Source organism: Salvelinus alpinus, chromosome 9, assembly GCF_045679555.1.
Source record: "Salvelinus alpinus chromosome 9, SLU_Salpinus.1, whole genome shotgun sequence".
NCBI lineage: Eukaryota > Metazoa > Chordata > Actinopteri > Salmoniformes > Salmonidae > Salvelinus > Salvelinus alpinus.
Genome location: NC_092094.1, coordinates 52,180,150 through 52,193,030, shown reverse-complemented (window position 1 = coordinate 52,193,030; position 12,881 = coordinate 52,180,150). Strand labels below are relative to the sequence as shown.

Below are 12,881 nucleotides of genomic sequence, written 5' to 3'. Positions count from 1 at the left end.
GCTTCAGCCTGAATTGAAAATGGATTTAATTTGGATTTTGTGTCAAAGTGGAATTATGTTTTTAGAAATGTTTAAGTTAATTAAAAATAAAAGCTTGCATGGACTCTGTGTGCAATAATGTTTAACATGATTTTTGAATGACAACTTCATCTCTGTACCCCACACATACAAATGTAAGATCCCTCAGGGAGAGCAGTGAATTTCAAACACAGATTCAACCACAAAGACCAGGGAGGTTTTTCACTGCCTCGCAAAGAAAGGCACCTATTGGTAGATGGGTAAAAAAGCAGTCAATGAATATCCCTTTGAGCATGGTGAAGTTATTAATTACATTTTGGATGGTGTATCAATACACCCTGTCATGACAAAGTTACAGGCATCCTTCCTAACTCAGTTGCTGTAGAGGAAGGAAACTGCTCAGGGATTTTACCATGAGGCCAGTGGTGACTTTAAAACAGTTTAGAGTTGAATTGCTGTGATAAGAGAACTGAGGATGGATCAACAACATTGTAGTTAATCCACAATACTAACCTACTTGACAAAAAGCTTATTTCTATAAAATGTTGTGCACAAATTTGTTTACATCCCTGTTAGTGAGCATTTCTCCTATGCCAAGATAATCCATCTACCTGACAGGTGTGACTTATGAATAAACTGATTAAACAGCATGATCATTATACAGGTGCACCTTGTGCTTGGAACAATGAAATGCCACTCTAAAATGTGCAGGTTTGTCACACAACACAATGCCACAGATGTCTCAAGTTTTGAGGGAGCGTGCAATTGGCATGCTGACTGCAGGAATGTCCACCAGAGCTCTTGACAGAATGTTCATTTCTCTATCATAAGCCGCCTCAAACGTCGTTTTAGAGAATTCGAGTGTCACGTGGTGGCGGTGGGGTTATGGTATGGGAAGGCATAAGTTACGGACAACAAACACAATTGCATTTTATCTATTTGAATACACAAGAGATACCGTGACGAGATCCTGAGGCCCATTGTCGTGCCATTCAGCCGCCGCCATCACCTCATGTTTCAGCATGACAATGCACCGCCCTATTGTCGCAGGGCTCCGTACAAAATTCCTGGAAGCTGAAAATGTCCCAGGTCTTCCATGGCCTGCATCCTCACCAGACATGTCATCCATTGAGCACGTTTGGGATGCTCTGGATCGACGTGTACGACAGCATGTTCCAGTTCCCGCCAATATCCAGCAACTTCGCACAGCCATTGAAGAGGAGTGGGACAACATTATAAATGCCACATTGAACAGCCTGATGAACTCTATGCGAAGGAGATGTGTCACGCTGCATTGAGGCAAATGGTGATCCACGCTCCTACCATTTTTTAAAAAGGTATCTTTTACCAACAGATGCATATCTGTATTCACAGTCATGTGAAATCCATAGATTGGGGCCTATTGAATTTATTTAAATTGACTGATTTCCTTCTATGAACTGTAACTCAGTAACATCTTTGAAATTGTTGCATGTTGAGTTTTCTTTTTGTTCAGTGTAAATACAAAGTGTTTTGTTTGGACCAAACACAATACGTCACTGAGTACCACTTTTCATATTTTCAACCATGGTGGTGGCTGAATCATGTTAAGGGATCTGCTTGTCATCGGCAAGGCCTAGGGATTCATTTTTATAAAAGAAACGGAATAGAGCTAAGTAGAGGCAAAATCCTAGAGGAAAACCTGGTTCAGTCTGCTTTCCAACAGACACAGGTGACAAATTCCACCTTTCAGCAGGACAATAACCTAAAACTCAAAGCCAAATATACACAGGAGTTGTTTACCAAAATGACATTGAATGTTCCTGAATGGCCTAGTTACATTTTCAAGCCAATTTAAGTCAAAACTGTATGGCAAGACTTGAAAATGGCTGTCTAGCAATGATCAACAACCAACTTGACAGAGCTTGAAGAAGTTAAAAAAATAATAATGTGCAAATATTGTATAATCTAGGTGTACAAAGCTCTGCGAGACTTGCCCAGAAAGACTCACAGCTGTAATTGCTGCCAAAGTGGATTAATAACATGTATTGACTCAGGGGTGTGAATACTTATATCAATTTGATTTCAATATGTGGAACGAGTCAAGGAGTATGAATCAAGGTTTGGAACTGGTTCACGGAACAGAACCGAAAACCGGAAAAGGACAAAATCATTTGATACACGGAACCAGAAACTAAAGTGATCTATACTGTTCCGGAACGTTACTGATATTTTAAAAGCATGGGCACTTGTTTATATCCGCACTAAATGGTGAAGTCATTTAATTTCAAGTTAAATGTTAAAAAGTCAATTTCAGAGGTTTTAAAAGGAACGCCATAAATCGGTACTTTTGTTTTGGTTCGAACTCGAAGCCCCTATTCCGCACATTAGCTTGGGTCCTTCGACAGGTCATGCAAACCATAGAACTTTGGCTGTGGAGGCATGGTCAATCCTATATAAGGCCCTTGATCCTTTGAACGGGTTGTGGCAATGAAACAGCGGAGACCCATTCAATGAAGGGAAGCAAAGTGGGCGGAGGGGCGATTTGCACGTGGAGCTTGGCAAAATGGGGTATGATTTGTTGACATGCTTGTAATCCAAACCCAACCCTGGTTTACTCCCTTTTAGATTAGAATTACTTTATGACCAAAATTATCCTATTTACACTTTGTAGTCAATTTTGACTCATATCTACGCCTCATAGGCTGTTTTTAAAGGGATTACTTGCTTTTTAGGGGCACCAATAAGAAGAAGAGATTTGCTTGGGCCAAGAAACACGAGCAATGGACATTAGACCAGCGGAAATCTGTCATTTTGGTCTGATGAGTCCAAATTTGAGATTATTGGTTCCAACCACCGTGTCTTTGTGACGCAGAGTCTGTGAACGGATGATCTCTGCATGTGTAATTCCTACCGTGTAGCATGGAGGAGGAGGTGTGATGGGATGCTGTATCGCTGCAGAATGCTGTGGTAGCCATACTGGTTAAGTGTGCCTTGAATTCTAAATAAATCACAGACGGTGTCACCAGCAAAGCACCCCCACATCATCTGGTTTGCATTTATTTGACCAAGAAGGAGAGTGATGGAGTGCTGCATCAGATGACCTGGCCTCCACAATCACCCGACCTCAACCCAGTTGAGATGGTGTGGCATGAGTTGGACTGAAGAGTGAAGGAAAAGCAGCCAACAAGTTCTCAGCATATGTGGGAACTCCTTCCAGACTTTTGGAAAAGCATTCTAGGTGAAGTTGGTTGAGAGAATGCCAAGAGCGTGCAAAGCTGTCAAGGCAAAGGGTGGCTACTTTGAAGAATCTCACTTTTTTGGTTACTACATGATTCCATATGTGTTATTTCATAGTGTTGATGTCTTCACTGTTATTCTACAATGTAGAAAATAGTAAAAATAAAGGTGTAGTAGGTGTGTCAACTTTTGACTGGTACTGTATGAAAGGTTATGTGAAAATCTATGTAAAACTTCATGTGAAATATCATCACATGTGAAGTGTTCCAAAAACACATGGTTTCACATGTACAAAACATGTGGAAATGTCACACGTGAAATCCTGATTTTTCCATAAGGGTCTTTCCCATTTTCCATTCAGTCCATCAATGTGATGTATTTATTTATTCTTAATCTCCCTCCTCCCTCTACCTCCTCTCCTCCATCTTCCCCCCACACTCTATCACTTTCTTTCAAACCCACCATCTGTCCCCTGTCACTTCCCTGGACCAGGAAACTCTGAAAAGACAGAGAAATGTTATCAAGCTATGCAGAAGGAAGATGAACAGAACCCTAGTTCTTTATGCAAACCTTCCTCTCTCTCACACACACACACACACACACACACACACACACACACACACTTTACTCCTGAGATAGCTTTCCCTAATCCTCCCTCCCTCAGTAGTCTTACAGTTGGGGGGAAATATCTCATTTGCAGTGAATGCATAACCTGCCATGTGTAGACTAGACTGGGTTTTGGAGTCGGCGTAGGCTCTTCTCTAACGAGTCTTAATACTGCTCAGTGCTCACCGCACTCATCCCAATCACACAACGCCACAACGCTGTCTCTCTGCCATCAGTGTTTATGCTAATGTGAATATTTGTATTATCTCCAAGTGGGTTTAATGGAAGCGAATCAGGCACGGAGGCATCTTCCAAAATGGCCACGTTGATTTGTGCGTGGACAAGGGTCGAACAACCAGCTCTCTAATTTCCATAGCTATCGGAGAAAAGAATTGTGCTCATCAGTGAACCAGTCCAACTCCAGGGGAAGTTTGAGTGATTGAGGAAACGCTTCTTAAAGTGAACTTGCTAGAGTGTTGAAGCTAATTTGGTTGATTTGAGAAACTTTGCTTAAAGTAATACAACTTGCCGAACTCATTTTAAGTTAACTTTACCAAGTGTTTTAAGTTAATTTCCTCCCATGAAAAACTTAAAGTAAGCACATAAGCTTGACCTTGCTAAAATTTGGCAAGGAGAAATTCTCTTGTTATGTGAACTCAATTAAGTGAACAAGATGAGCAAAGATGAGCAAACACCTCGCCACCCTGCAAAGATTCATGTGACTGGCTCACATGAGGAAGCCCTGGGCTCTGAGTCCATTTTAGACATCAGTTGAATGGTGTTTCTATATTTTTAGTTCTCTGCCTGAATGTCCGGCAGATTCTTTTTTTTTTGTTGACCGGGCAATTTTAGTTTTTACTTGAGTAAACTTGACCTATCCTGATACTCACCTCCGTTACCTTGACCTTGTTTGTGTTTTGACACTGACACCCAGAGGGAAGTAGTGGTATAGTGTAAACTATAAATCACTCACACAAATGTTCACGCAATGTTAGCAGGCCTCTAATGTTAGCGCTGGAGCTGTAAAAGCAGCTGTTTCCCTCTACATCCCAGTCGCACACATACACAAGTCGGTTCTCCTCCAATGTATTGCAGTTTAACAATGCGAATATGCGGTAGTACATCCGATTTGAATGCATTTTGGAATGTGTTCTGAGACAGTGCCGACAGTTCAACGGAGGGTCAGGTCCAACCTGTTCATTGGAGGAGACTGTCGTCTATTTCAGGCTAGCTGCTGCCAAGCCTGGAGACAGAGCAAGAAAAGTCCAATGGAGTAACTATAGGTTAGGTCCTTGTACCCTCTCAATCCAGACCAAGTTTATATTCTTCTCTACTCTAGACAAGTTCCTTCCTGCTTCTTTCGTCTATGAGTCTGTTTGTAATCCACAATGTTTTGGAGACGAGACACACTTATAAAAAATGTTGCCCTTATTTTACCAGGTAAATTGACTGAACACATTCTCATTTACAGCAATGACCTGGGGAATAGTTAAAGGGGAGAGGGGGGGGTGAATGTGCCAATTGGAAGCTGGGGATGATTAGGTGGCCATGATGGTACGAGGGCCAGATTGGGAATTTAGCCAGGGCACCGGGGTTAACACACCTCTACTCTTACGATAAGTGCCATGGGATTTTTAGTGACCACAGAGATTCAGGACACCCATTTAACGTCCCGTCTGAATGACTGCACCCTACACAGGGCAATTTTCCTCAATCACTGCCCTGGGGCATTGGGATATTTTTTTTAGACCAGAGGAACGAGTGCCTCCTACTGGCCCTCCAACATCTGAGGCATATGTCACAAAGCCAGCTAGACATATTTGGGATTTTCTAAAGATGGCTATTTTCAGTTAGCTTCATAGTCCTACGAAGTTGGATACTGATTAATCACCTGCCATTAGACCGCAGACATACTTATTTGGTCTGTGAGTTTGTACATAACCAAACAACATTTTGGGGTCACGAGACACCTGAACTTCAGATCTCTTGCTTGTTTTGGTGGCGTCAGCACACCGTTGATAAACATATCACACCAGCTAGACAATGGGAGTTGGAATACACAAACCTCTCAATGCAAAATGGCCGCCTCAGTGTCGGCACGTTCCGCTATCAACAGCATGTTGCACGAGGTTGTCGCATCATAGCCAGCAGGCACTCCATGCCAGGTGTGTCAGTGATGCCTATGCCCCGACTATGCCCGTTATCACTGGCATGGTGTCGATGCCAGGCTGTCACCAGAATTGAGTGCCCCCTTCCCCCTCTCTTGTGCTGGAGATGCCCTTGTTGTTCAGGGCCACAGTGAAACAGGAGAGGGGACACTGGTTACAAGCTGGCCAAACAAAAGCTTTCCTGTGTGCCACAATGCCAAACACCACTTTAATCGATCAGGCTGCTGGGTTAGGGTTAGGCTATGACGTCAATCCCTAGGCTGAAAGCAATCCCACAAGTTATACTTCCTTTATCGAAAGGACAACGGAGATAGTCGAGAAAATAGTAGAGACTAGTTAGTTTGGTATAGAGAAGAATATGGAGGCTTGGTAACATGGCGAGATGAAGGAATACTGTGTGTGTACAGCACGTGCATGTGTCTGTGTTTGTGTTTGCGCGCACATTGCTATTGTGGATGAGAGCAGAGCAGAAGACGAATTTCCGTCGTAACAGATGGCCAAGTAAAGTTTGAAATTGTGGATTCAGATGAAAGGAACAAACTGACCATTAGCTTTTCCTGTTCTCTGCAACAAAGGCTTTTTGAAGTCACCGCCAAGACAACCTCGTGATATTTATTTGAGGTGAACACCCAAGTACCTCTGAGGGGCCCAGTCCTAAAGGATTTGGAGTTTGCTGCAAAACAAATTCCCCAAAATAGCACCTCAAATATGATTTTTCAGAAGAGGCTTGTTACAGAGGATATGGTCAAATGGCCGTATAATGGTGCGTGTGTAGCAGTCAAATGGCCCATGCTCATCCTGCGTGGTTAATAACCCTCATTAAAGTGATTTGTGCCGCCAGACACAGATAGAATTCTACACACAGCCGGCCCACACTGATAAATGGGCCTGCTTTCTCCATGTGCCAATACCCATAGCTTTCTCTGACGTTCCCATTCTGGTAGGCATCTGTAGACTTTAGTTTATCTCATAGATCTGATTTTGTTTTATGGCAGTTCTGCGTGCGTGTGCACTACGCATGTGCCTGCGCTCTATACGGGGACGTGAGACCGTGGTAGTTTGGAGCAAGGCTACGTTGTGTCACTGCCTCCCACTGTAGTGCCTCTCACAGTCGTACTGGGAAGCCAACGAGGGAGACAGAGGGAACGAGAGAGCGAGGTGTGGGTCAGATAGGATTCCCCCCATTCCCTCCTCCCTATGACAGGACCTAGCTACTGGGATAGCACATTACCCCCCCCCCCCCCTTCCCGCTAAACACAGGAATAGCTCATACACACCCACAGACCAGCAGAGTGAAAGCCAGAACCGTAGCCATGTGGAAGCAGGTAAAAGAGTCCAGTTTGATTTAACCCTTAACTTTCATTTAACCATTTTAAAAAGCTCTGCGTTTTGTAAGTGCTCACCATTCCAGCAATCTAGGGAGAGCGAGAGGCAGAGAGAGAGAGGGGGCAAGGTGGAACTGAGCTATTGGGATACTGAGGCGACATTGACCGAGGGGGCAATGCCCGAGCTGTAGGAGCTAACTGCCTAGTGGCTCCGGCTCTAAGGAAACAAATGGAAGCAGCTCTGAAACAGCACTAGAACTGTAGTTACTGTCATAGTTCAGCTGAGTTGCAGTTTTTATTCGGAGGATGTAGCAGGAAGTCGCTTTGGTGAGCTTGGGCTTTGCTTGGATATCATATACATTATTGTAGGCGATCTTCAGAGGGTTGTGCAGTGCAGCTACACAAGCTAATTATTGATCTATTTCGATAGTACAGTCAGGTGTGGAAGTGCTAGCTTTAGCTGGGATTTGATTGAGATTTTAAAGAGATAAAAGAGGTAGAGTTCTCATTTAGGTGACAAAAATGTCATTGAGGAAGAGGGAATGGCTTCAGTGAGCTTAACTGTGAAATAAAGTTGACACTTGCTTTACTAGGATGCACAGTAACCTTTTAACTTTTCTTGGAGGTGTGTAGGTTTTTATAGTTTTGGTAAATGTTGTACATAGGGCTGTGAAGATAATTGAATTGTTGATTCATTGTAATGCAAATGGTAATAATGGCGCCGGAGGGGATGGCTGCCGTTTTACAGGCTACTAACTCTGCTATTTTGTGTGTTTTTATGCAATTGTTTGTAACTTATTTTGTACATAATGTTGCTGCTACCGTCTCTTATGACTGAAAATAGCTTCTGGATATCAGAACAGTGATTACTCACCTCGAACAAAGATTATTTTCTTTAATGAGTCCGACGCGAAGGATATACAGTTTCACCGAGTCGGGGCTGAACGACGACACGGATAATATTCATTTGGCTGGGTTTTCCGTGTATCGATAGAACAGCTATGTCTGGTAAGACGAGGGGTGGGGGTGTGCGTCTATTTGTCAATAACAGCTGGTGCTCGATGTCTAATATTAAGGAAGTCTCGAGGTATTGCTCATTTGAGGTAGAGGTACTTCATGATAAGCTGTAGACCACACTATCTACCATGAGTTTATCTATATTTTTCGTAGCCGTCTATTTACCACCACAAACCGATGCTGCCACTAAGACCGCACTCAACAAGCTGTATAAGCCATATGCAAACAAGAAAATGATCATCCAGAAGCGGTCCTCCTAGTGGCCGGGGACTTTAGTGCAGGCAAACTTAAATCCGCTTTACCTAATTTCAACCAGAGGGGAAAAAAACTCTAGACCACCTTTACTCCACACACAGAGACGGATACTTAAGCTCTTCCTTACCCTCTATTTGGCAAATCTGACCATAATTCTATCCTCCTGATTCCAGCTTACAACCAAAAAGTAAAGCAGGAAGTACCAGTGACTCGCTCAATACGGAAGTGGTCAGATGACGCGGATGCTACTCTACAGGACTGTTTTGCTAGCACAGACTGGATTATGTTCCGGGATTTATCCAATGGCATTGAGGAGTATACCACCTCAGTCACCGGCTTCATCAATAAGTGCATTGACGACGTCGTCCCCACAGTGACCGTACGTATATATCCCAACAAGAAGGCATGGATTACAGGCAGCATCCGCACCGAGCTTCAGGCTAGAGCTGCCGCTTTCAAGGAGCGGGATAGTAATCCGGACGCTTATAAGAAATCTCGCTATGCCCTCAAATGAACCATTAAACAAGCAAAGCGTCAATACAGGACTAAGATTGAATCCTACTACACCGGCTCTGAAGCTCGTCTCATGGCTTGCAAACTATTACAGACTACAAAGGGAAACCCAGCCGTGACCTGCCCAGTGACACGAGCCTACCAGACGGGCTAAATGCCTTTTTATGCTCGCTTCAAGGCAAGCAACACTGAAGCATGCATGAGAGCACCAGCTGTCCCGGACGACTGTGTGATCAGGCTCTCCATAGCCGATGTGAGCGAGACCTTTAAACGGGTAAACATTTACAAGGCCGCAGGGCCAGAAAGATTACCAGAGCGTGTACTCAGAGCATGTGCGGACCAACTGGCAAGTGTCTTCACTGACATTTTCAACCTCTCCCTGACCGAGTTTGTAATACCTACATATTTATTATCTGTGCATAGTCACTTTACCACAAACTACATGTACAAACTACCTCGACTAACCTGTACCTCCACACATAGCCTCGTTATTGTCTTTCTTTTAATTTTTTACTTTATTTAGTAAATATTTTCTTAACCCTATTTCTTAAAATTCATTCTTGGTTAGGGGCTTGCAAGTAAGCATTTCAAGGTAAGGTCTACACCTGCTGTATTCGGCACATTTTGATTTGATTTAACAGTTATTTAATTAACAGTTGTAATTTTAGTTTCCTTTTTTTTTTACCTTGCAAAATGCATCTTTGAAATTGACATACCAAAAGTAATACAACACAGCTTTGGTGACACCCCTATCTTAAAAACAACTGATTTGACAGCTTTTAACATTTGAACTGTTCCACTCTGCTAGGAAAATGATTATGGGCTATTGCTGCTATTTGACAAACTATTAAATTAACTTAAATATAAAGTTGAATGCCCCCTTCACCTAAAATGAATGTATTAAGACATTTTCTTGTTTTTTTAGTTGACATTTATTGCCCGTAATTGTCACTGTTATACGATAATTGTGCCAGCCCATATCATGCGACTTGAAGGGAGTTGAGATGCATTCCTTACGTTAGCTGTAGTAGTAGTTAGTCGTACTGTACTTGTAACGGCAGCCTTCCTCCTCTTCGTCTGAAGAGGAGGTGTAGCAGGGATCGGACCAAGACGCAGCGTAGCTCGTGTTCAACATGTTTTTTAATAAACAAGACGAAACTGTGAACACTTACAAAATAACAAACGTGGCAAACCGAAACAGCCCTATCTGGTGCAGAGAAAACACAGAGACAGGAAACAACCACCCACAAAATCCCAACACAAAACAAGCCACCTATATATGATTCCCAATCAGAGACAACACAAAACATCTGCCTCTGATTGAGAACCATATTAGGCCGAACATAGAAACAGACAAACTAGACACACAACATAGAATGCCCACCCAGCTCACGTCCTGACCAACACTAAAACAAGCAAAACACACAAGAACTATGGTCAGAACGTGACAGTACCCCCCCTCCTGAGGTGCGGACTCCGAACGCATCCCCTAAAACTCTAGGGGAGGGTCTGGGTGGGTATCTGTCCGCGGTGGCGGCTCCGGCGCTGGACGAGGACACCACTCCACCATTGTCTTTGTCCCCCTTCTTAGCGTCCTTTGAGTGGCGACCCTAGCCGCCGACCTTGGCCTAGGAACCCTCACAAAGGGCCCCATCAGACTGAGGAGACAGCTTAGGACAGAGAGGTAGCTCAGGACAGAGAGGTAGCTCAGGACAGAGAGGTAGCTCAGGACAGAGAGGTAGCTCAGGACAGAGAGGTAGCTCAGGACAGAGAGGTAGCTCAGGACAGAGAGGTAGCTCAGGACAGAGAGGTAGCTCAGGACAGAGAGGTAGCTCAGGACAGAGAGGTAGCTCAGGACAGAGAGGTAGCTCAGGACAGAGAGGTAGCTCAGGACAGAGAGGTAGCTCAGGACAGAGAGGTAGCTCAGGACAGAGAGGTAGCTCAGGACAGAGAGGTAGCTCAGGACAGAGAGGTAGCTCAGGACAGAGAGGTAGCTGGTAGCTCAGGACAGAGAGGTGGCTCAGGACAGAGAGGTGGCTCAGGACAGAGAGGTGGCTCAGGACAGAGAGGTGGCTCAGGACAGAGAGGTGGCTCAGGACAGAGAGGCGGCTCAGGACAGAGAGGCGGCTCAGGACAGAGAGGCGGCTCAGGACAGAGAGGCGGCTCAGGACAGAGAGGCGGCTCAGGACAGAGAGGCGGCTCAGGACAGAGAGGCGGCTCAGGACAGAGAGGCGGCTCAGGACAGAGAGGCGGCTCAGGACAGAGAGGCGGCTCAGGACAGAGAGGCGGCTCCGGACAGAGAGGCGGCTCCGGACAGAGAGGCGGCTCCGGACTGGAGGGCGGCTCCGGACTGACGGACGGCTCTGGCGGCGCTGGGCAGACGGACGGCTCTGACGGCGCTGGGCAGACGGACGGCTCTGACGGCGCTGGGCAGACGGACGGCTCTGACGGCGCTGGGCAGACGGACGGCTCTGACGGCGCTGGGCAGACGGCGGCTCGGGCAGGCGGGCGGCTCAGACGGCGCTGGGCAGGCGGGCGGCTCAGACCTGCTGAGGCGCACAGTAGGCCTGGTGCGTGTTGCCCGGAACTGGTGGTACCGGTTTGTAGACACGCACCTCAAGGCTAGTGCGGGGAGCAGGAACAGGGCACACTGGACTCTCGAGGCGCACTATACACCTGGTGCGTGGTACCGGCACTGGTGGTACCGGGCTGAGGGCACGCACCTCAGGGCGAGTGCGGGGAGAAGGAACAGTGCGTACAGGGCTCTGGATACGCACAGTAAGCTTGGTGCGTGGTGCCGGAACTGGTGGTACCGGGCTGGAGACACGCACCACAGGGAGAGTGCGTGGAGGAGGAACAGAGTTCTGGAGACGCACAGGAAGCCTGGTGCGTGGTGTAGGCACTGGTGTTATTGGGCTGGGGCGAGGAGGTGGCGCCGGATATACCGGACAGTGAAGGCGTACAGGAGCTCTTAAGCACCGAGCCTGCCCAACCTTACCTGGTTTAATGCTCCCTGTAGCCAGGCCAGTGCGGCGAGGTGGAATAGCCCGCACTGGGCTGTGCTGGCGAACCGGGGACACCATGCGTAAGGCTGGTGCCATGTACACCGGCCCGAGGAGACGTACTGGAGACCAGATATGTTGGGCCGGCTTCATGGCACCTGGCTCGATGCCCACTCTAGCCCGGCCGATACGTGGAGCTGGGATGTACCGCACCAGGCTATACACACGTACAGGAGACACCGTGCGCCTTTCCGTACAACACGGTGTCTGCCCGTACTCTCGCTCTCCACGGCAAGCCTGGGAAGTTGGCGCAGGTCTCCTACCTGACTTCGCCACACTCCCCTATAGCCTCCCCCCAAGACATTTTTGGGGTTTCTTCTCGGGCTTCCTGGCCAGCCGTGTTCCCTCATAACACCCATTTCCCCTTCGCGGCTGCTTCCGCTCTCCTAGCTGCCTCCACCTGTTCCCATGGAAGGCGATCCTTACCAGCCAGGATCTCCTCCCATGTGTAGCAACCCTTTCCGTCCAACACCTCTTCCCAAGTCCATTCCTCCTGGTACCGCTGCTGCCGCTGCTGCCCGTTGCTACGCTGCTTGGTCCGAGATTGGTGTGTGGTTCTGTAACGGCAGCCTTCCCTCTCTTCACGAGAAGAGAGGGTGTAACAGGGATCGGACCAACACGCAGCGTAGCCAGTGCTCAACATGTTTAATAAAACGATAAACAGTGAACACTTAACACGATACAAAATAACAAACGTG

At 46.4% G+C, this 12,881-nt stretch overlaps 1 protein-coding gene across 18 annotated transcripts in view; it reads left to right on the top strand.

Annotated features, from left to right (window-relative positions):
* LOC139584006 (pleckstrin homology domain-containing family A member 7-like) overlaps positions 1–12,881 on the top strand; it is a 163,739-nt gene that overhangs the window by 69,917 nt on the left and 80,941 nt on the right. The window contains exon 1 of one of the 18 annotated variants that reach the window (XM_071415538.1): positions 7,202–7,336. The exons of 16 other annotated variants lie outside the window; for them this stretch is intronic. The gene's annotated coding sequence lies outside the window, so the exon portion shown is untranslated. Of the gene's footprint in view, positions 1–7,201; positions 7,337–7,521; positions 7,664–12,881 lie in introns of those variants that run through there. One more of the 18 variants, XM_071415539.1, reaches the window with a different exon arrangement.